The sequence below is a fragment of the Podarcis bocagei genome, assembly GCF_964188305.1.
Source record: "Podarcis bocagei genome assembly, chromosome: 16".
NCBI classification, from domain to species: domain Eukaryota; kingdom Metazoa; phylum Chordata; class Lepidosauria; order Squamata; family Lacertidae; genus Podarcis; species Podarcis bocagei.
The window spans coordinates 34,695,864-34,717,518 of NC_138142.1; the positions used below are offsets into that span (position 1 = coordinate 34,695,864).

General features: G+C 51.4%; 1 protein-coding gene across 1 annotated transcript in view; it reads right to left on the minus strand.

Moving 5' to 3' along the window:
• Positions 1–19,878: 19,878 nt before the first annotated feature.
• Positions 19,879–21,655, minus strand: part of EFNA4 (ephrin A4) — a 29,200-nt gene continuing 27,423 nt past the window's right edge. The window contains exon 6 of the mRNA XM_081173880.1: positions 19,879–20,468. The gene's annotated coding sequence lies outside the window, so the exon portion shown is untranslated. The remainder of the gene's footprint in view (positions 20,469–21,655) is intronic.

A 21,655-nucleotide genomic window follows, 5' to 3' on the forward strand; every position in this document is an offset into this window, starting at 1 on the left:
GACTCTGGGGTTGCGGCGCTCATCTCGCTTTATTGGCCGAGGGAGCCGGCGTACAGCTTCCGGGTCATGTGGCCAGCAGGACTAAGCCGCTTCTGGCGAACCAGAGCAGCGCACGGAAATGCTGTTTACCTTCCCGCCAGAGCGGTACCTATTTATCTACTTGCACTTTGACGTGCTTTTGAACTGCTAGGTTGGAAGGAGCAAGGACCGAGCAACGGGAAGTCACCCCGTTGCAGGGATTTGAACAGCCGACCTTCTGATCAGCAAGTCCTAGGCTCTGTGGTTTAACCCACAGTGCCACCCGTGTCCCCAGGACCACGGAGCAAATACCTGCTCAGTTGCAAAACCTGTTGAGTGATCTCGGGCCAATGAAGGCTTCTCCTGTTAACCTACCCCACAGGGTTGTCGTAAGGATAGGAAAGAGCCGTTTTTGCCCCCTTGAGCTCCTTAGAGGAAAAGTGGGGTGTAATAAATGCGAAAAAATTAAATCTGAGCACTGTGAGAGCTTGTCCACGACAGGATTGATGCCCTTCTAAAAGCCCGAAGCAGGACTTGAACTCAACCCAGTGGTATGACAAGGCCCGAGTAAGGAAGCTCACCAGAATCCCAAAATCTGCCCTCTGCCCGTTGGTGTGTTTCGAATCCGCTCCCTGTTCGGCGCCCAAACAGGAGCTCCGCGCGCCACTGATTTGAGCATGATGTAGCGATTAGCCCCAGTGCGCCTCTCTAATGAGGGAGCGAAGACGGGGCAGGTTACCACAGCGCAGCCGGTCCGGGGGAAAACTCACGGCCAGGCCTAATGCCTTACAAATGTCAGAGCCTCCCAGCGGCCAGAGAAAATGAGGGAGATTAACGGAGCTGTCAGGAGCAGGGTGGAATCGAGAGGAAGGGAAGACGAGGGGGAGATGAGGCGGGCGCGCTTGCTGACACAGATATGAAAAAGGGGCCCGGCGATACGCTTGACATAAATATGCACGCAGGGTATCCGTCTGCTGGGATCGACGCAGACCAGGAGGCCAAGGGCCCTGCTTCAAATGGCTTTTTAAAAAATGTGGCGATGATGAGAGGTCTGTCCTTGAGACAACTTGGAAACGTCAATGGGTCCAAAAGGCAGAGGCTAAAATTATTGGCTGGGATTGCCATTTCCAGGGAATTAGGGGTGTCCTCGCAACTTGGGCCTCAGCTCCCAGGATTCCTTGGGGTGAGCCATGGTTGTCAGTTTGTTTCCAGAGCCAATTTTAAGTGCTCCTGCTAGTATTCAAAGCCCTAGAGGACTCAAGCCCCAACTATCCGAGAGGCCGCTGCCTGCCCTACAGGAGATCAGTAGAGGGTGGCCCTCTTGGTAGTTTCACCTCCCTCAGAAGCTGGGTGGGTGGTGGCAGCTCAGGACAGGGCCTTCTCTGTGGCAGCCCCTCAGTTGTGGAATTCCCTCCCCAGAGAGGTCCGCCTGGCAAGCTTTTGGCACACCTCTCTCCCCTGGCCTTTGAAGCCAGAGATGTGCATTTTCAGGAAGTGTGACTGTAATCTGTTTTAACCTGCTGGTGAAGGACAGGTAATAAATTTATTATCAATAATATTATTCTTAGCCGCAGAGCCTCCCTGTTCAAACGAAGTCTATCTCTGCATATCAGCTCTTGGGAGGCAAAGGAGGGGAGGGTTTACTGGGCTCATTTCCTGTTTGTTGGCTTTGCGGAGGAATCTGGACGGCCCACTGTGGGAAGCAAGGACAGCTTAATTTTATTCCCCACCTCGTGCAAGACTTTTGCAGCATTCTGATGATGCGACGCTGGGGGACCTTTGGGCCATTTCCCCATCCCACTCTGGGCCAAATGATGACATCAGGTGATTGGCAGGTGGGTGGCCCTCACCTACCTGCCAAAGTTGACCCATAGTGATGGAAGGAGTGTTCCAAACTGCTGGTGCGTTCCCAGAAGGGAATGAGCAAATACCTTGGTTCTCAAACGCCTTGAGAGTCAAACGTTTTGGCTCCCGAATGATCGAAAACCGGAAGGGATTGTTCCAGTTTGCGACTGTTCTTTAGAACCCGAACGTCCAACCCGACTTCCGATTGGCTGCAGGAGGTTCCTGCAGCCAATCGGAAGCCGCCCCTTGGTTCCTGAACTTTTTAGAAGTTGAACGGACTTCCGGAACGGATTCCGTTTGACTTCCAAGGTATGTCCATTTGGGTTTCTCTTGCCTCCCATTTCCCCAGTCTTTTTTTAACAGAGTTTTGCCTGATGCAGACTTCCTGCCCCCAAAGCAATTCCCCCTAATATAATACGCTGGCACCCTCATGCCCACCAGTGCTCTAATAAACCATATTAGAATATGGTGCTAGCAGCGCCAAGGTTGCGGGTTCAAGGGACAGCTGCAGGGGGCTGGACTAGATGATCCGCAGAACCCTTTCCAACTCTCCGATTCTACGAGAACCCTCCGTCACTGTAAGCCCATTGGAACATGAGAAAAGCCCTGCAGATGGATCATGCCAAAGCAGAGGACAGGAAGGGCATAAAGAAATGCGCTCCTCTCTCGTTGTTATTCATAAGAACGTTAAGAAGAGCTTCCAGGATCAGGCCCACCCAGTCCAGCTTCCTGTTCTCCCAGTGGCTGACCAGAGGCCCTGATGGGAAGCCCACAAGCAGCACCCGAGTGCAGCAACAACTCTCCACACTTGTTACTCCCCGAAACTGGTACCCAGAGGCACATCCCTGCCTTATTTCCACCCATGAACTTGTCCAATCCTCTTGAAAAGCCCGTGCAAGTTGCAGCAAATTCCTAACTATACGCTGTGTGCATATTACTTAGGAAGACGCTTTTAAAGACCACACTAAATTTTGCCGTTCTTTTATTTCACCTTCCCGCATCTGTTGCAAGAGAAGGGCCGTATAAATGCTATATGTATGTATCAGACGTGAAGTTTAGTTTTACATGGGAGAATTGCTCTTATATATGAAAATTGTGTGTAACTGTTTTTATCGTTGGGTTTTTTTGTGGGGGAGGGTACCGCAAAATGACCAAGAGACGTTTTATGAGGAGCGGGTCTTAAAGATGAAATCAAATAAATAAACTGATGTCAAAGTACATAAATGAATGCACCGACAGCTGTAAAAGGCCCAGTAGCTAAACCTCCATGTATAGGGGCAGTTTATCTCCGAACAGCAGGTGACGGGATGAATAAGTGGGGAAGAGCTGTTGCTTTTGCTCCCTGCTTGTACAGTGGTACCTCAGGTTAAGTACTTACCGTATTTTTTGCTCTATAAGATGCACCAGACCACAAGATGCACGTAGTTTTTGGAGGAGGAAAACAAGAAAAAAATATTCTGAATCTCAGAAGCCAGAATAGCAAGAGGGATTGCTGCACAGTGAAAGCAGCAATCCCTCTTGCTGTTCTGGCTTCTGTGATAGCTGCGCTGCCTGCATTCGCTCCATAAGACGCACACACATTTCCCCTTACTTTTTAGGAGGGAAAAAGTAAGTCATAGAGCAAAAAATACGGTAATTCGTTCCGGAGGTCCATACTTAACCTGAAACTGTTCTTAACCTGAAGCATCACTTTAGCTAATGGGGCCTCCTGCTGCTGCCGCACCACCGGAGCACGATTTCTGTTCTCATCCTGAAGCAAAGTTCTTAACCTGAGGTAATATTTCTGGGTTAGCGGAGTCTGTAACCTGAAGCGTATGTAACCTGAAGCCTATGTAACCTGAGGTACCACTGTAACCTACCTTCCTTCCTTCCTTCCTTCCTTCCTTCCTTCCTTCCTTTCTCTCTCTCTCTCTCTCTCTCTCTCTCTCTCTCTCATATATATACACACACAGGCTTTTTAGTTGCTGTCACTGAATAGAGCCTCCAGAGGAAGAAGCAGTCTACCCCAGAAGTACTAGCAGGAGATAGGGATGAAAAACAAGGGTCTGCCTTCGTGCCCAGAGACTTCTGGGTGGCTGCTTCACAGCACAGGGAGCCCTTTGTGAGAGTACTCCCACCACACACACATATATGCCACAACCGCATTCCCCTTCTTTTCCTCCCCAACCTGCCTTCCCTTTCTGTCTCATTTACAGATTCTGGGCCAGACGTCTCCCCAGGGTGGCATTAAGAGGAAGCCCCGAGGCAGAGAGAAAAAGGCGAGACGGAGGGGAAGAAGGAGTGGGGAGCAGGGAGGGAGCATCATGGCGTAATTTACCTTTAATAGATTCAATTTGGGCGGCCGCGGGCTGGTGGGGGCAAGCAGCCATCTTCCTGATTCGGGGGCCGAAGAATTCGATTTGCCAGGAGCCGCCGTCAATTAGCTTTTATTGAGGCCATTTCTCATCCGCAGCCGATGAGGGAAGGGGAGAGGAGGGGGGAAAGAAAGAGAAAGATTCCCTACCTTTTTTAAAAAAAATCTCCCTAGGAATATTCCTGGCCCTTTTTAACAGTTGGGTGCCAGACAGGAACTCAACTGGTGAAGCTCACCTAACAGGGAGAGCGGTTAACTGACCTGGGGTACGGAAGAAGCCTTTTTTTGTGGTCCAATTCCTTCACAGACAACCTTCCAGGGGTGGGCAGGGCAAATCAAAAAGGGAGCAGAGCGACAGCACCACCTCTTAATCTTTGCTATAGGCAGCCATGCAAAAATCAGAGGTTTTTACATATGCACACTCCTTCCAGGTAAGCAAGAAGCATTATTGGCTTTGTTGCCAGATCTCCAGGTCTTTCCTGAAGTCTCTAAATTTGCTGGCTTCCTCCTGAGGCTACTGGCTTGGGACGTTTTAAGCCAAAAGGTAGCTTGGGAGCCACATTTGCACTAGGGGAATCCTCCTTCTCCAGGATGGCAAGGTCGGGGAGGCATGCCCAGCATCTGAAAAGGGCACAATCCATGGCTGGCACGCTGCCTGTCCGTCTCCACGAGGCCAAGAGCTGTGTGAAACCCTGCTTTCAAATCTGCACATTAAGGCAGGAATGCCACCAGTGACTCTCACCACCCAGTAGAAAGATGCGACAGGGAGGACTGCCCCGAAATACACACTCTTATTGGAGACAAAACAACAACAACATTACAACAAAGCTGGATCTTGACCAGAGCTGAGCCCCTGAACCTCTTCTTCAAAGTCAAGGTTTCAGCGTCAAGTGGGATATTTTAGTTTAGACAGAAGGCGAGTCAGAGGTGACATGGTGGAGGTTTCTAAAATCATGCAAGGAATGGAGAAATAAAAAAATTCCTTCCAGTAGCACCTTAAAGACCAACTAAGTTAGTTCTTGGTATCAGCTTTCGTGTGCATGCACAGCTCATACCAAGAACTAACTTAGTTGGTCTTTAAGGTGCTACTGGAAGGAATTTTTTTATTTTGACTATGGCAGACCAACACGGCTACCTATCTGTAACAAGGAATGGAGAGAAAGGCTTTTTTCTTCCCTCTCTCAAACAACAAAACTTGTGGGCAACTAACAAAGTTGAACGCAGGAAGGTTCAGGACAGATAAACTCCCTTCACACAGCGCATAGTTAAAATGGCAGCTCTCAGGTTCATGGAAGAGACAGCTATTGGAGGCTGTGCTCTGCCTCCACGGTCAGAAGCAATAATTCTTCTGAATATCAGTTTCTTGTCCTCAGGTCCTGTCTGTCGATTTCCCTCAGGCATCTGGCTGTCCACTGTTGAGAACAGGAGGCTGAACTAGGTTGGCCATTGGCCATTATGTTATTGAGTTTGCCTCCCAAACCAGGTTTTAATTTATGCACCTTGGGGTCTTGCTGAGGGTCTTCTGAACATGGGCAGAGTGCTCTTTGTTGGGAGTGGCTTGGGCAACCCAGTCAGATGGGTGGCATATAAATAAAATTATTATTATTATTCAGCTTTAGGACAAGCACGTACAATTGCTATACAGTGGTACCTCAGGTTAAGTACTTAATTCGTTCCGGAGGTCCATTCTTAACCTGAAACTGTTCTTAACCTGAAGCACCACTTTAGCTAATGGGGCCTCCAGCTGCCGCCAGAGCATGATTTCTGTTCTTATCCTGAAGCAAAGTTCTTAACCTGAAGCACTATTTCTAGGTTAGTGGAGTCTGTAACCTGAAGCGTATGTAACCTGAGGTACCACTGTACAGTGGCCCCTTGGGTTGCAAACACCTCGTGTTACAAACACTTTGGGTTACAGACTCCACTAACCTCGAAGTAGTACCTCGGGTTAAGAACTTTACCTCAGGATGAGAACAGAAATTGTGTGGCGGCAGCGGGAGGCCCCAATAGCTAAAGTGGTACCTCAGGTTAAGAATGGTTTCAAGTTAAGAACAGACCTCCGGAACGAATTAAGTTCGTAACCAGAGGTACCACTGTATATCCAGGGGTTGCAACCAACCAGAAGAAATTATTAGCTAAGCCTGAGCCCTTGGTTGCCATATTTTAGACATGATGCTCTCTGGCACAGGTGGGAAACCTCAAATGTGGCTCTCCGAGCCTTTCAACCTGGCCCTCAGGACTCTCCCCCAGGCCTTCCCCTTCACCAGCCCCGCTTCACAGCTTCTCTGAGTGTTTCTGCCTGGATGGACTCTGCCCTTGAACTATGATCATGCTTCTTATTTGCCTGGATGGAGATCGGAGAGGGACATGCATTTATAGAAACTAGCCCACTGAACGAAGGTAAGATTTACACCCATTGCCATGCCCACTTTCCCCTCTGCCCCTATGTGCCCCCCCTAGAAGAAAATGCGGCCCTCAGGCTGGAAAATATTGTCCACACCTGCTCTCCTGCTCCTGAAAAAATAAATAAATCTGGATTGACTATTTCCCTATCTTAAAACCCTGTGCCAGTTCCTGAAATTGAGTCTCTTTTGCCTTACAGTATACGGTGGCTGGCGAGTTTCACCTGGCAAAAAAGGAAAAATCCAGTCCAGGCAGCAAGCTTGCATAGGAGGCTCGGGGGAAGAGCAAGGAGGAGGTGCTGCTGCTGCCTACGTCAGCCCGGCTGTGCAGCTTGCAGGCAAAACCATAAAAACTCTCCTCGGACGTGACTCTCGCTCGCTGCAGCGGAAGGCAGCAGTGGCAGGCAGCAGTGCCAGCATCGGTGGCTCAGAGCTCTGGGGAGAGGAGGAAGCTGCTTGAGAGGAAACCAGGCATCCAGGCACAAACATGCCAAGATGGGAACAACCTGGGAAGCCGCCTTCTGGTGAGTCAGTCCGCCCAGCTCAGTGTTGTCTGCATTGACTGGCAACGTCTCTCCAGGGTTTCAAATGGGGGAGTCATTCCCACAGCCCTACCTAGAGGCCAAGGATTGAACCTGGCGCCGTCAGCACATGAAGCAAAGGCTCTAGCACTGAGCTATGGTCTTCCCCTTAAAATCAAGCAAGATGCTAGTCCTCAAGCTTCTGAATGAAGGGCTGATTTAAATAGGAAGCTGCCTTGGTCCCTCTTGTTCTGTAAAGTGGTACCTCAGGTTACATACGCTTCAGGTTACATATGCTTCAGGTTACAGACTCCGCTAACCCTGAAATATTACCTCAGGTTAAGAACTTTGCTTCAGGATGAGAACAGAAATTGCGTGGCAACGGCACAGTGGCAGCGGGAGGCCCCATTAGCTAAAGTGGTGCTTCAGGTTAAGAACTGTTTCAGGTTAAGAACGGACCTCCAGAACGAATTAAGTTCTTAACCAGAGGTACCACTGTATTGTCTATGCTAATGGGCAGCAGCTCTCCCAGGTTTCAGACGAAGAGTCTGAAGGACACAAAGAACTGAACCTGGGACTTTCTGCATGCAAAGCAGGTGTTCTGCCAGTGGGTGACAGGCCTGCAGCCCTTTTCCTAGAAATAGACATGGGGTTGCAGGTGGCGCTGTGGTCCAAACCACTGAGCCTCTTGGGCTTGCCGATCAGAAGGCTGGTGGTTCAAATCCCTGCAACAGTGGTGAGCTCCCATTGCTCTGTTCCAGCTCCTGCCAGCCTAGCAGTTCGAAAGCACACCAGTGCAAGTAGATAAATGAGTACCGCTGTGGCAGGAAGGCAAACAGCGTTTCTGTGCGCTCTGGTTTCCGTCACAGTGTCCTGATGCGCCAGAAGCGGTTTAGTCATGCCGGCCACATGACCCAGAAAGCTTTCTCTGGACAAACACCAGCTCCCTCAGCCTGAAGCAAGATGAGCACCACAACCCTATAATTGCCTTTGACTGGACTTAACTGTCCAGGGGTCCTTTACCTTTTTACCTTTTTAAGAAATAGGCATCCTAGTCCTGAAGTTTCTAAACAAAGGCCTAATTTAAATATGAACCTAGGAAGCTGATTTAGTTAAACCAGTGGCCACAGGAACAGAGGAAGCTGCCTCCAGACCACCCAGTCCAGAATCCCCTAAATGCACTAAGGCAACTGCTCCCTTCCTTTACCCACCGGCTCTGGGGGACTGATGGTTTTATGAGGGGTGGTGGGTGAAGGGGGTCTTTAAAGCTGCATTCACACCACATATTTAAAGCGCTATTTTTCTAGAAAAAGAGATGCCAGAACTCACCACGAACTCTTCTTGTTCTCTTAGAATGGCAATAGTGCCCACCTGAGAAGTGCCGGAACTGAGTTCCGGCTGAAAAAAAGGCCTGGCACATCTTAACCATCAAATTTTATGAAATAAGCCAAGTAAATTTTTAAACCGTTATGGTTCCCCCCTCCTAAAAATAAATAAATAAGGGAAATGTAGTTAGTTAAGGGTGCTGAAACTTGTTACAAGACGCAAACACACCCACACCAATTCTCTCCGTGGAGCCACAATTCCCAGAGTTCCTGGGAAGAGGGATTGATTGTTAAACCCTCCTGGTTTCAACGGGTTTACTCTGAGTGAGACATGATGCCACCCATAATGAATTTTGCAACATCCTTAAAAACAAAACAAAAAAGCACTTACCTAGAAATGTGGCGAACTGAAGACTGAGAAAGTGAGAGCCGCCCAAACTGACAAATTTATGCACCCCTGCTAGGCTTGCCATATGTCCTCTTTTTCCAGGACATGGCCTTTTTTCCATGGGTATGTAAAATGAGTCTCGTCGTAGCGACCCATAGTTAAAAGCAAAAGTCGGCAAACGTGTCCTCTTTTTCTGCTCTTCAAAATATAGCAACCCAAGCTACCTGTTGCTTGCTTTGAAAGTTTGCTAGGAGCTCCGCCCTCGGGTCTTTCAGGCTCCACCCCTTCCGCAACCAAGCTCCTCCCCTGCTCCGTTTTGTGCCGCCAGGCTCCGCCCTCCTGGACAGTCTCAGGTTTTGCCAGTTGCACTGGCAAGTGTCCCAGGACCTGAGCAGAATCAGGTTCCAACCATTGGAGGAAGAGCAAAGAGCAGAGAGTAAGGCAATTTCAGTAAGGCTAAAAGGATATCGCAGGCCAGGTAGACCGAGAGGAAACTTAACAGAGACCCACTCTGAGAGACCCTCATAACAACCTCCTCCAAACACCAAAGCACCCTGAACTGAGGTCAGAGCAACCAGCCCTGGAACTTTATAGCAGTCCGTGGCATGAGATTGGCCACCCTTGGTCACCTGACCCCTAGGAACCAGAGGATTCTGGGCTGTGATGCCGGCACTTCCTTCTCAAGCCACCTGCAGTTCCCTTTGCTGACCAGCGGCAGCACTAAGGAGCGGAAATCTGTGGCTGGATTGGGAGTGCTGCCTGTTCAAAGCCTCCCAGAACACCTTGATGGAAAGTTTGTACCATATCAGAGATGCTGGAATCCCTCTGACACAGGGGTCAGCAAACTTTTTCAGCAGGGGGCCAGTCGACTGTCCCTCAGACCTTGTGGGGGGCCAGACTATATTTTGGGGAAAGAAAAGAAAAAAAAGAACGAATTCCTATGCCCCACAAATAACCCAGAGATGCATTTTAAATAAAAGGACACATTCTACTCATGTAAAAAGATGCTGATTCCCGGAACATCCGAGGGCCGGATTTAGAAGGCGATTGGGCCAGATCCGGGCCCCAGGCCTTAGTTTGCCTACCCATGCTCTAGAACAAATCCACGTGTTGTAAGTCCAGCTACTCTGGGTTTGGCACAGTTGGAAGAGATGCCTTGAAAAAACTAAAAACCAGCCCCCCCCCACGCTACTGCATCTTTAAAGGTCACATGCACACCATTCATTTAAAACGCTATGGCTTCTTCCCCCAAAGAATTCTGGGAGATGTAGTTTGTTAAGGATGCTTAAGAGATCCCTATCCCCCTCAGAGAGAGCTACAATTCAGAGTCCCCTGTGAAGGGGACTGAATGTTAAACTACTCCGGGAAGATAATACAGTGGTAACTCGGGTTACATATGCTTCAGGTTACATACGCTTCAGGTTACAGACGCTTCAGGTTAACCCAGAAATATTGCTTCAGGTTAAGAACTTTGCTTCAGGATGAGAAGAGAAATTGTGTGGTGGCAGCACAGCAGCAGTGGGAGGCCCCATTAGCTAAAGTGGTGCTTCAGGTTAAGAACAGTTTCAGGTTAAGTATGGACCTCTGGAACAAATTAAGTACTTAACCCGAGGTACCACTGTAGGGGTCTCCCGACAGCTCTCAACACCCTCAACAAACTACAATTCCCAGGATTCTTTGGGCCAAGGCCATGATTGTCTAAAGTGGTATCCTAATTCTGTGCATATATTGTGTGAATGTGGCCTAAGAACAATTTGATACACAGGAACTGGAAAATTATCCTGGTTAACAACTTCGCCTGCTATTAATCACAGCATGTACCGTATTTTTCGCACCATAGGGCGCACCGGACCATAGGGCGCACCCAGTTTTTAGGGGGGGAAATCAAGAAAAAAATCTTTTCCCCCCCCCCCAGGCCCAGAGAGCAGCGGAGGGGTTGCTCGCAGCTATGGAGCAAGCCAAGTTTTGGCTTCCCCTTTAGCCCCATGCAGCCTCTCCTTGCCGGGAGACGCTGCGCAGGGCTAAAGAAGCCATAGCCCCGTGCAGCCTCTCCTTGCGGAGGGGTTGCGCGCAGCTATGGAAGAAGGCAAGGCAGCGAGCGGGATGGATCCCGCTCGCTGTTTTGCCTTCCCCTTTAGCCCCGCGCAGCATCTCCTTGCCGGGAGACGCTGCGCAGGGCTTTCCTGGCTATGGAAGAAGGCAAGGCAGCGAGCGGAGTGGATCCCGCTCGCTGTTTTGCCTTCCCCTTTAGCCCCGCGCAGCGTCTCCTTGCCGGGAGACGCTGCGCAGGGCTTTCCTGGCTAGGGAAGAAGGCAAGGCAGCGAGCGGAGTGGATCCCGCTCGCTGTTTTGCCTTCCCCTTTAGCCCCGCGCAGCGTCTCCTTGCCGGGAGACGCTGCGCAGGGCTTTCCTGGCTAGGGAAGAAGGCAAGGCAGCGAGCGGGGTGGATCCCGCTCGCTGTTTTGCCTTCCCCTTTAGCCCCGCGCAGCATCTCCTTGCCGGGAGACGCTGCGCAGGGCTTTCCTGGCTATGGAAGAAGGCAAGGCAGCGAGCGGAGTGGATCCCGCTCGCTGTTTTGCCTTCCCCTTTAGCCCCGCGCAGCGTCTCCTTGCCGGGAGACGCTGCGCAGGGCTTTCCTGGCTAGGGAAGAAGGCAAGGCAGCGAGCGGGGTGGATCCCGCTCGCTGTTTTGCCTTCCCCTTTAGCCCCGCGCAGCGTCTCCTTGCCGGGAGACGCTGCGCAGGGCTTTCCTGGCTAGGGAAGAAGGCAAGGCAGCGAGCGGGGTGGATCCCGCTCGCTGTTTTGCCTTCCCCTTTAGCCCCGCGCAGCGTCTCCTTGCCGGGAGACGCTGCGCAGGGCTTTCCTGGCTAGGGAAGAAGGCAAGGCAGCGAGCGGGGTGGATCCCGCTCGCTGTTTTGCCTTCCCCTTTAGCCCCGCGCAGCGTCTCCTTGCCGGGAGACGCTGCGCAGGGCTTTCCTGGCTAGGGAAGAAGGCAAGGCAGCGAGCGGGGTGGATCCCGCTCGCTGTTTTGCCTTCCCCTTTAGCCCCGCGCAGCGTCTCCTTGCCGGGAGACGCTGCGCAGGGCTTTCCTGGCTAGGGAAGAAGGCAAGGCAGCGAGCGGGGTGGATCCCGCTCGCTGTTTTGCCTTCCCCTTTAGCCCCGCACAGCGTCTCCTTGCCGGGAGACGCTGCGCAGGGCTTTCCTGGCTTCTCTGGGAGGTGGGGGGATTCCCCCACCTCCCGCAAAACCAGCAGAAGCCGCGCGCACTTTAAAAGGGCTGCACGGCTTCTCCTGGCTTTCCTGGGAGGTGGGAGAAGGGACTGATGCGGCCAGTCAGTCCCTTCTCCCTCCTGTGGAAAAGCCCGCAAGAGCGCACGGAGCTTGTGTGCGGCTCTTGGGGGCTTTTCCCACCTGCCTCCCCCCCCTGCATTCGCTCCATAGGACGCACACACATTTTCCCTTGCTTTTTAGGAGGGAAAAAGTGCGTCCTATGGTGCGAAAAATACGGTAAGTATTCCTGATAAAAAGAGATACCGCCTGCCTCAGGGTATTAGTTGGTCTTTGGATGGGGTGGCAATGGGCTGTTGAATTTCCAAAGTACTTGGAATATGTATCACACTTACCTTTCAGGGCAGCGATGTTCAAATATGATCATCTTTTTCCCTTTTTTCTTTTGAATAGCACACCAAGTGAGAACAGAAATCTGGAAGCGTAGCATTGGCTGTGCCCTATAGGAAGAGCGCAGGGGAGGCTGGTGTTGGGTGAGTTGTACCCAATAATTTATGCTCCCAGTCAGAGCCTTGCACCACCCAGAGGTGGGCGACTTAGGGCCCAAGGGCCTCAGCCTAATGTGAGATGCTGTACTAAGGATCTGACAGAGACCTGAGTTCAAATTCCTCCCTCCTCTTCAGATATGAAGCTTGCTGTGTGAACTTGGGCCAGTCACCTGCTCGCTCGGCCTAAACTACTTCACAAGATTCTTGTGAAAACAGGGGGGAAATGGTGAGAGAATCATATACTGTACAGTGGTACTTTGGTTCTCGAATGTCTCTGTTGACGAACATTTCAGAACCTGAACACTGAAAACCCGGAAGTAAATGCTTCCGTTTTCGAATGTGCCTTGGAAGTCGAACGGCTTTCACTGCGTGTTTTTTCAATTTTCTCAACTGAATTTGCAGACAGCCCGTTGCGCCTCAGTTTTCGAACATTTCGGAACTCGAACAGTCTTCCGGAACAGATTACGTTTGAGAACTGAGGTACAGTGGTACCTCAGGTTAAGTACTTAATTTGATCCAGAGGTCCGTTCTTAACCTGATACTGTTCTTAACCTGAGGCACCACTTTAGCTAATGGGGCCTCCTGCTGCTGCCGCGCCGCCAGAGCACGATTTCTGTTCTTATCCTGAAGCAAAGTTCTTAACCTGAAGCACTATTTCTGGGTTAGCAGAGTCTGTAACCTGAAGCGTATGTAACCCGAGGTACCACTGTACTACTGTATGCCGCATGGCGCTCATCAGAGTAAAGGTGCAATAATTAAATAATTTCACGTCGCTGGGAAGTGAAACACAAAACCAATGGGGTGGTGGAAGGAAATGGGGACTCTTCTGCAAGTGATCAGCTCTAACCCTTTGGGGGAAGCCCAGGGGGGTGAGAGAGGAAAAGGTGAATGTGCGAGAGAGAAAGGAAAGGGTGTCAGAAAGAAAGTGAATGGAAGGGGGGCAGAGAGAGGAAGACCCCCATGCACTACTCCCAGCTCCCCAACAATTACCCCCAAGGAAATGCAGCCCTTGGCAGGAAAAGTTCCCCCACCCCTGACTCCTGGCAAGTCTAGTTTATTACAGGCATGGGGGAACCTCTGGATGTTGCTGGCTTCTAGCTCCCTTCACCCTCAGCCAGCATGCCCAATGGTCACAGACGGTGAAAGCTGTAGCCCAACAACACTGCTGAGGGTGGGTTGTGCAGGGGGAATACGGTCTTCATCCCTGCCATATTGCACAGTGGGGAAATGAAATGGGGAGGAACTTTCGGGCCAGGAGGAAAACCCAGGGGGCCACGTAAGCACCCCTATGATTTATATCCTCCTGGCCAAGGGCCCATCTCGTCCAGTATCCTGTTCCCACGGTGGCCAAGCAGACAGCTCCTCAGAGAATCCCACAAGATCCTGGCCAGGGCCAAATTTAGGTCTGATGAGGCCCTAAGTTACTGAAGGTAATGGGGCCCTTTATATGTCCAGCTGTCCTTTGTCAACAACAAATTGTCACTGTTTTTTTGTGTTGAATATATGCTATATAGTAATTTATGGACCTAATAGGTATCTAAAGCACATAACAAAATATGTGTTTTATCAAAGTGATTGTTTTTTATCTTGCGGGACTTGACATCTTTCCGCAGGGCCTGCAAGACAGAGCTGTTCCACCAGGTCTTTGGCCAGGGCACAGCCTGACTCCCTCCCTCGGCAATCTTCGCAGAGCTCTGGCCCAATGGTTGCCAGTGGCTTGAATTAATTAATTAATTTTATAATGAATGATTTTAGAGTGTTGTTTATGCTGTACTTTTGTACTGCTTTATTGTTGTTAGCCGCCCTGAGCCCGGCTTCGGCTGGGGAGGGCGGGATATAAATAAAATTTATTATTATTATTATTATTTATTATCTTATATTTTGGAAACGTACATCCAGGTTTTTTCCCTTTAATTTTTTTGGGGGCCCCCAAGAGAGTGGGGCCCTGAGCTATAGCTTGTCTAGCTTATACGTAAATCTGGCACCGATCCCGGCCCAAGAGCCCTCTCGCAATTGCTCTCTTATCCTCCACGTGGCCCAGCTGTGGAGATGGGACTTTCCTTGTGCTTCTTTGATTGGCAGGTGTTGAGACCTGACGGGCCAGATCCTGGCCTGGCGTCACCTGTTGCATCTTCGGTGGGGTGGGCAGCTGGGAATGGGGACGACTTGCGGCGGCAGCCAAGCTCCTCCAAAGCCGCTTGGAGCGGGATCAGAGGAAACGGAGCCGCGTTTGTACATAAAGGTCCGTGAAATCAACATGCCGTGGCAGGCCTTGGCTGCTGCAGCTGCACAACACTCGACAACGCACCCCCCCCCCGCGCCCCCGGAGCACGCATCCGATGCTTAGACTGCCACGCTCCACTGCAGGCAGAACCGATACGGGGGAGGAGGGGAGGGAAAGTGTGGCAGGGTCCAACACAACAGGAAGACAGGATTGAGTCAGACCATTGTCAATACTGTCTGCACAGGCTGGCAGTGTTTCTCCAAAGCTTTCAGGGAGCAGCCAGGAGATGCCATTGGAGATTGAACCCACAGGCTAGATAGGCTACGTCCAATCTTACCAAGAGAGCAGCCAGGAAACACCGAAATTCTCTTGCACAGGGCTCCATTGGATTGAATGGGGCTGCCATCATTTACTGGGAGTCATTTTGGACTCACAGCTGTCCATGAAGGCGCAGGTCAATTCTGTGTCCAGGGCAGCTGTCTACCAGCTCCACCTGGTAGGCAGGCTGAGACCCTACCTGCCCGCCGACTGTCTCGCCAGAGTGGTGCATGCTCTGGTTATCTCCCGCTTAGACTACTGCAATGCGCTCTATGTGGGGCTATCTTTGAAGGTGACCCAGAAACTACAACTAATCCAGAAAGCGGCAGCTAGACTGGTGACAGGGGCGGCCGCCAAGACCACGTAACACCGGTCTTGAAAGACCTACATTGGCTCCCAGTACGTTTCCGAGCACAATTCAAAGTGTTGGTGCTGACCTTTAAAGCCCTAAACAGCCTGGGCCCAGTATACCTGAAGGAGCGTCTCCACCCCCATCATTCAGCCCAGACACTGAGGTCCAGCGCCGAGGGCCTTCTGGCGGTTCCCTCATTGCAAGAAGCAAAGCTAAAACGAACCAGGCAGAGGGCCTTCTCGGTAGTGGCGCCCACCCTGTGGAATGCCCTCCCATCAGATGTCAAAGAGAGAAAGAACTACCTGACATTCAGAAGATATCTTAAGGCAGCCCTGTTCAGGGAAGTTTTTAATGTGTGACATCTTAGTGTATTTTTGGACTTTGTGGAAGCCGCCCAGAGTGTCTGGGGAAACCCTGCCAGATGGGCTGGGTACAAATAATAAATTATTATTAATAATAATAATAATAATTACAACTATTACTGTAGCCCCCAGCGCCCCCTAGAGGACGAGGACGTTGCGGTCCTAATTCCTCTCCCGCTGACCTTTTCCCTATGAAGCAGGTTTATGGGGGATCCGGTTTTCTAATCAGGGGGCAGTAAAAGAAGAAAGGGGAAGGAAAAACCACACACACAAATCTGTCCCCGCACCCACATTTGTGCGGCGCAGGCCCCCCTCGTTGATTTGCAGGCTTCTGCCGGCAATTGCCCGGGCTCCTAGCGATGCCACCTGCCGCCGTTTTACGGCCGACACTAATTCTGCAGCCTTGATTTGCGGCGGGGGTTCTAATTGCCTCGTTTAGGCGTGGCGTTGGTGCAGGGGCCGTTAACGTCAGCCAGAGTTATACCGCGCTGCGCCGAGGGCGCTGGGGGGGGGGGCGAGGAGGGATAAATCCTACAAGCGTGCGAGCCGGGGAGGGTGGGGGCACGGCTGTCTGCGGCGAGAAGTGGGAGGCGAATGCGGCTGGCGGTTGGCCGCTTTTCTGCCGTGCGTGGGCGCAAACGGTCTCTCCAGCCCCCTCCCCAATCCAATTGAGGATCAGCAGGCAAGAAGCGCTGGGGAAATCGATCCCAGTTAAAAAATCAGGGGAAGCTTCCTGGCGGGGAGAGCTGATCAGGCAATAGAATTAATGTGCTATTGGGGAAGCGGTAAAATCACCTGCGTTACAGGTTGCCGGGATAGATATCGGCTCCGAGATGCGTGTTCACAGGATTAAGTAAATTATTAACATTTGGCCAGGGGCTGGGAGGGGTTCAAATTCTGCGGAAAGAAAGGGAAAATGGATTATGCAACCTGCGCACAGGAACAGGAAGCTGCCTGTTCAGGAAGAAGTCAGGCCACCAGGACATATCTGGCTTAGTACTGTCCGTGCTGACTGGCAGTGGTGCTCCAGGGTTTCAGGCAGGGGAGAGACCCCACGCCTACCTGGAGATCAGAGTTGGGGCCTTCAGCATGCAAGACACGTGCTCTACAGCTGACCTATGGCCCTTTTCTTAAATACAATGGTTAAGAGTCTAGTCTTCATGGCTTTGAATAAAAAGGGCTGATTTAAATACAGTGGTACCTCGGGTAACGCTTCAGGTTACACACTCTGCTAACCCAGAAATAGTGCTTCAGGTTAAGAACTTTGCTTCAGGATAAGAACAGAAATCGGGCTCCGGCGGCGCAGCGGCAGGAGGAGGCCCCATTAGCTAAAGTGGTGATTCAGGTTAAGAACAGACCTCCGGAACGAATTAAGTACTTAACCCGAGGTACCACTGTAGAAAGTTGCCTCATAATCAGACCATTGGGATTGATGCCTTCTGCAGAAGCTGCACCACAGAATTACGGCCCTTCCCCATGGGCTAACACCACACCCCAGAGCAGACACAGGGCAAATTACGCAGAGAGGAACCTAATTTCCTACTAATTTCGCTCACCATGCATGGAAGAGGGGGTTACACAGGTCACAATAGCCCCTGAAACTCGACAGGGCCCAGTGTTGCTGATAAGTGGCATTTTTATGTTGTGAAGTGCCCTGAGATCTACGGCGGTATGCAACTTTAATAAATAATAATAAAATAATGAACTTGAAATCTTGCTCAGCTTTGGAGGGTTAAGCTAAGTTCTGTCCAAAAGCAATTCTTTGCAACAATATGGTCATGCTCATAAAGAATACCAGCATATGCATAATGGCACATGTTCACGTCAACTGGGATTTGTGCAGGAGATCTTCCCAGTGGATAGGGCCCCGTGGGTCAGACCTGCCTGGCTTCCACTCTCAGTTCACATTCGAAATCTGCCACCGCAGGTGGGCTGCCTCGTCGCGTCTGACCAGCAGGCAGTCCAGAGCCTTTCGCCCCCAAAAAGTGGGCTTTCCATTGCCCCCCCCCCAGAAGCTGGGACCTCCCCACTGCCCCTGCGAGGCGGCACACGAAACCGATTGGCATGGGCTGGGTCACCCGTTGCCACGGTGCCGGCGCCGTTCCCCCACCGGGCCCGGCTCGCCGCGGCGTCTACACTAATTGCTGGCAGGCGGTCCGTAATTAAAACTTCCATCGTGACATTTCCTGACATCTCAATATCAAACACTGCAATTAATCCCACCCGCCTGTAAGGTCGCGGTACCGAGCGGCTGGGGGAGAAGAGGCGGAAGAGAACAAAAGGGAGCCAAACGGAGCAGAGAGACGCCAGAGACCTCTTTTTTCTGCCCCGCACGGAGCTCTGGGCCTGATTTCAGAAGTTGGCATCGTTGGTGCCTGCCTTAAAGGAGGGGGCGTCCTCTCGCAAGACCCCCTGCAATCGCTGCTGGGACAGAAGCATGCACCAGCCTTCGCACCACCGCCATCTGGTACTCCATAAACTGCTGAACTACAACTCCTGTAATCTCTGAAACACCAGCCGTGCTGGCTAGGGCTGATGGTAGTCGTAGAATTGCAGAATTGTAAACTTGGAAGGGATCCCCTAAGGCCATCCAGTCCAACTCCCTGCAATGCAAGAGTTGTAGTTTGGCACCTTCAGATGTGGCTGGACTCCAGCACCCACCATTCTTGGCCACTGGCTGATGGGAGCCGGAGTCCAGCAATGTTTTAGGGTCCCCATTCCAGCAGACAGCCATCTGCAATCACCACTGCCACCGATACCGAGCTATACCACTGGGTCTAGCTCAGTAAGCCTGCAGCGGCCAGCAGGGTTTCAGACAGTAGGTACCAGGGCTGGCTCAAGACATTTTGCTGCTTGGGGCAAAAAACAAAATGGCGCCCTCCCCCAAGGCACATACAGAAGCTAGTTTGATCGGGAGTTGAATCTTACTCCGACGCTGGTGAGAAGAAAGTGCATTTCACTGCAATTGAGGGCAGCAGACCACGTGGCCCTTGCAGCTATGTCCCCTCCCAGCACTTTAGCATCTGCCGCCTGAGGCAGCTGCCTCAATCTGCCTCATTGTAGGGTCGGCCCTGGATTGGGGGACAATCCCAGCCTTACCTGAAGACGCTGGGGATTGAACCTGGGACCTTCTGCACACAAAGGAGATGTTCTGCGACTGAGCTATGGCCCTTCCTCCTCAGGTTACAAAGAGTCCAGTCCCCTTCAGATGACCTCTGTTTGCTCATTCCATTTTTTAAGGCTACTGGACAGGAGCGGGGAAGAGATCTGGCTACAACTGGAAGGAGAAAATGGTGGATTTCATGACAAAAGAGCCCTTAAGCTCCCCACTGCCACCATTCTACACTCCCGCCAGCATCCAAGGGCGAGAAACATCCCCAATAATTCGCCCTTCCCCAGCCTAAAACCAAAGGGACACAAGTTCAGATCTCTTGCCTAACGCACCCCGACTTTCTGGAAGCAGCCCCTGTACAACAGGAGTGGGGAATATTTATCAGCCCCGGGGGCCACATTCCCTTCTAGGAAACTTTTTGGGGGTGGGCCAGAGGCCAAAGAGGGTGGGGCAACAAATGCTAATTGTGCCTTTGTACAGTAGGCTGCTATTTAGCACACACCAACACAAAACCTTCTCTATCCTGCAACCGAGGGGCGTGATCAGAGTCCAAGGGACATTCAGTACAGGCAAAAGCACCCAAAAGAGGGTGCGATGCCAGGGTACTGAGGGGCGTGGTAGAGTTCTGAGGGCCAGAGGGAGACCGCCCCCAAAGGGCCGCATCCAGCTCATGGGCCTGAGGTTCCCTGCCGCCCCCATACGAAATCTCAGCTGCTTCTCCTGCAACCCCAACCCAGCAGCCGAAGACTTCCACATCCCACCAGCCACACAGCTCTCCCAGCCCCGCCACCCCGATATCCTAGCCTTCCCCAATGCCCCTTCCGACTCTTCGGTGGGGGTGGAGGAATAGGGAGATACCTCCGGGGAGAGAAAGAAAGGGGGCCGAGTTTCCGAAACAATTTTATCATTTGGCTCAGTCACTGACAATTAATGGCGGGGGTGTGGGGACTCCAACATATTTAAAACGAAGAAGTCGTAAACCAGGAATCGGTGACGCCGAGGAAGCGTCTTCATAGAAGACAAAAGTGCAGGCGCCATCATCGCCGTTCTCGCCGAGAACACAAGGTGGGGGGGGCGGCAGGGGGGGCTGACACAGTCCAGTTTTTTGCTTCCGGGCAGGGGAGAGAGAAGCCGAGCTTGACAGAGACATAAAACAGGGGCAAGGTGGGGGGAGAAGTCAATGTCCCCCCTCTTTTAAAGCAGCTGAGCTTCGAGTGTCACGGACTGCAAAATGTCTCTCCCCATCTTTGGCATATCAACAGTCCTGGACACAAATATTGCGAGTCCTTTGCTGCGCTGCGGAAGAGATATTTCAGTCTCTCCCCCACTCCTCCCCCCCCAATTCCATGCCACTTCCCCCCAAAACCAAATCTGAGTCTTTTTGGCGAGCTGGAAAATCCCTGTTCCGACACCATCGCAGTCACCAGAAACGGTCAACTTGACCTCCGGCAGGAATGTCACCGTGGAGAATCAACTTCTGTAGGGAAGAGAACAAGAGAGATCCCATTAAGAGGCAGACCAGGGGGGCTCAACTACCAAGCCCTTTCCACACAACCTGGCTTCAGACCGATCCCCCCTCCCAGAACACGTGATATGGCAATTAACCCAAACGCTGTCTTGAAGCATGTGCAGAGTTCCTTCCTCTCCTTACGGGGTCCTCGCTGCGAGATCACATTCACCCGGTGCTATACCAGCTCCACTGGCTCCCGGTGGAGTAGAGGATCAGGTTTAAGGTGCTGGTTTTAACCTTTAAAGCCCTATACAGCCTAGGGCCCTCGTACCTACGGGACCGCCTCTCCTGGTATGTCCCACAGAGGAACTTACAGTCTTAAAATAAAAACATCCTGAAGGTCCCAGGCCACAGAGAGGTTAGGCTGGCCTAAAGCAGAGCCAGGGCTTTTTCGGCTGTGGCTCCAATCTGGTGGAACACTCTGTCACAAGAGACTAGGGCCCTGCGGGACTTAACATCTTTCCGCAGGGCCTGCAAGACAGAGCTGTTCCACCAGGCCTTTGGCCAAGGCACAGCCTGACTCCCTCCTTTGGTGATCCTCACAGAACTCTAGCCCAATGGCTGCCATTAATCTGATTTGAATTAATTTTTATAATGAAATGTTTTTAGAATGTTGCACTGTTTTATTGTTATTAGCCGCCCTGAGCCCGGCTCCGGCTGGGGAGGGCAGGATATAAATAAAATTATTATTATTATTATTATTATTATTATTATTATTATTATTATTATTATTATTATTATTACTGAGGAATGTACAGACATTAAGAAGGCTGGGTCAGACCATTCATTCTGTTTCCTGGGAGATAGACTGCGTCTGAACATGGGTGCTCTGTTTAGCTCCCCACATTAGCACACGACCAGAGAATTGCCCCCTCAAATTCAATTTATCTGACTGTCACCAGCAGGTTGACAAATATATGATTGCTTCCTTACACCAAGAGTCTATCTAGCTCCATACTGTCTACACTGACTGGCAGCAGCTCTCCAGGTTTCCGGGCAGGGGACAATTCTCAGCCTCACCTGGGGACTGACCCGGGGACCTTCAGCATTCAAAGCAGTTGCTCTCTCCCTGAGCTGCGGCCGATACACAGACAATACCCATGTTTTTAGTGCCCTTTGCTGACACGAATGGTCACGCCTCCTCCCGGTCTTTC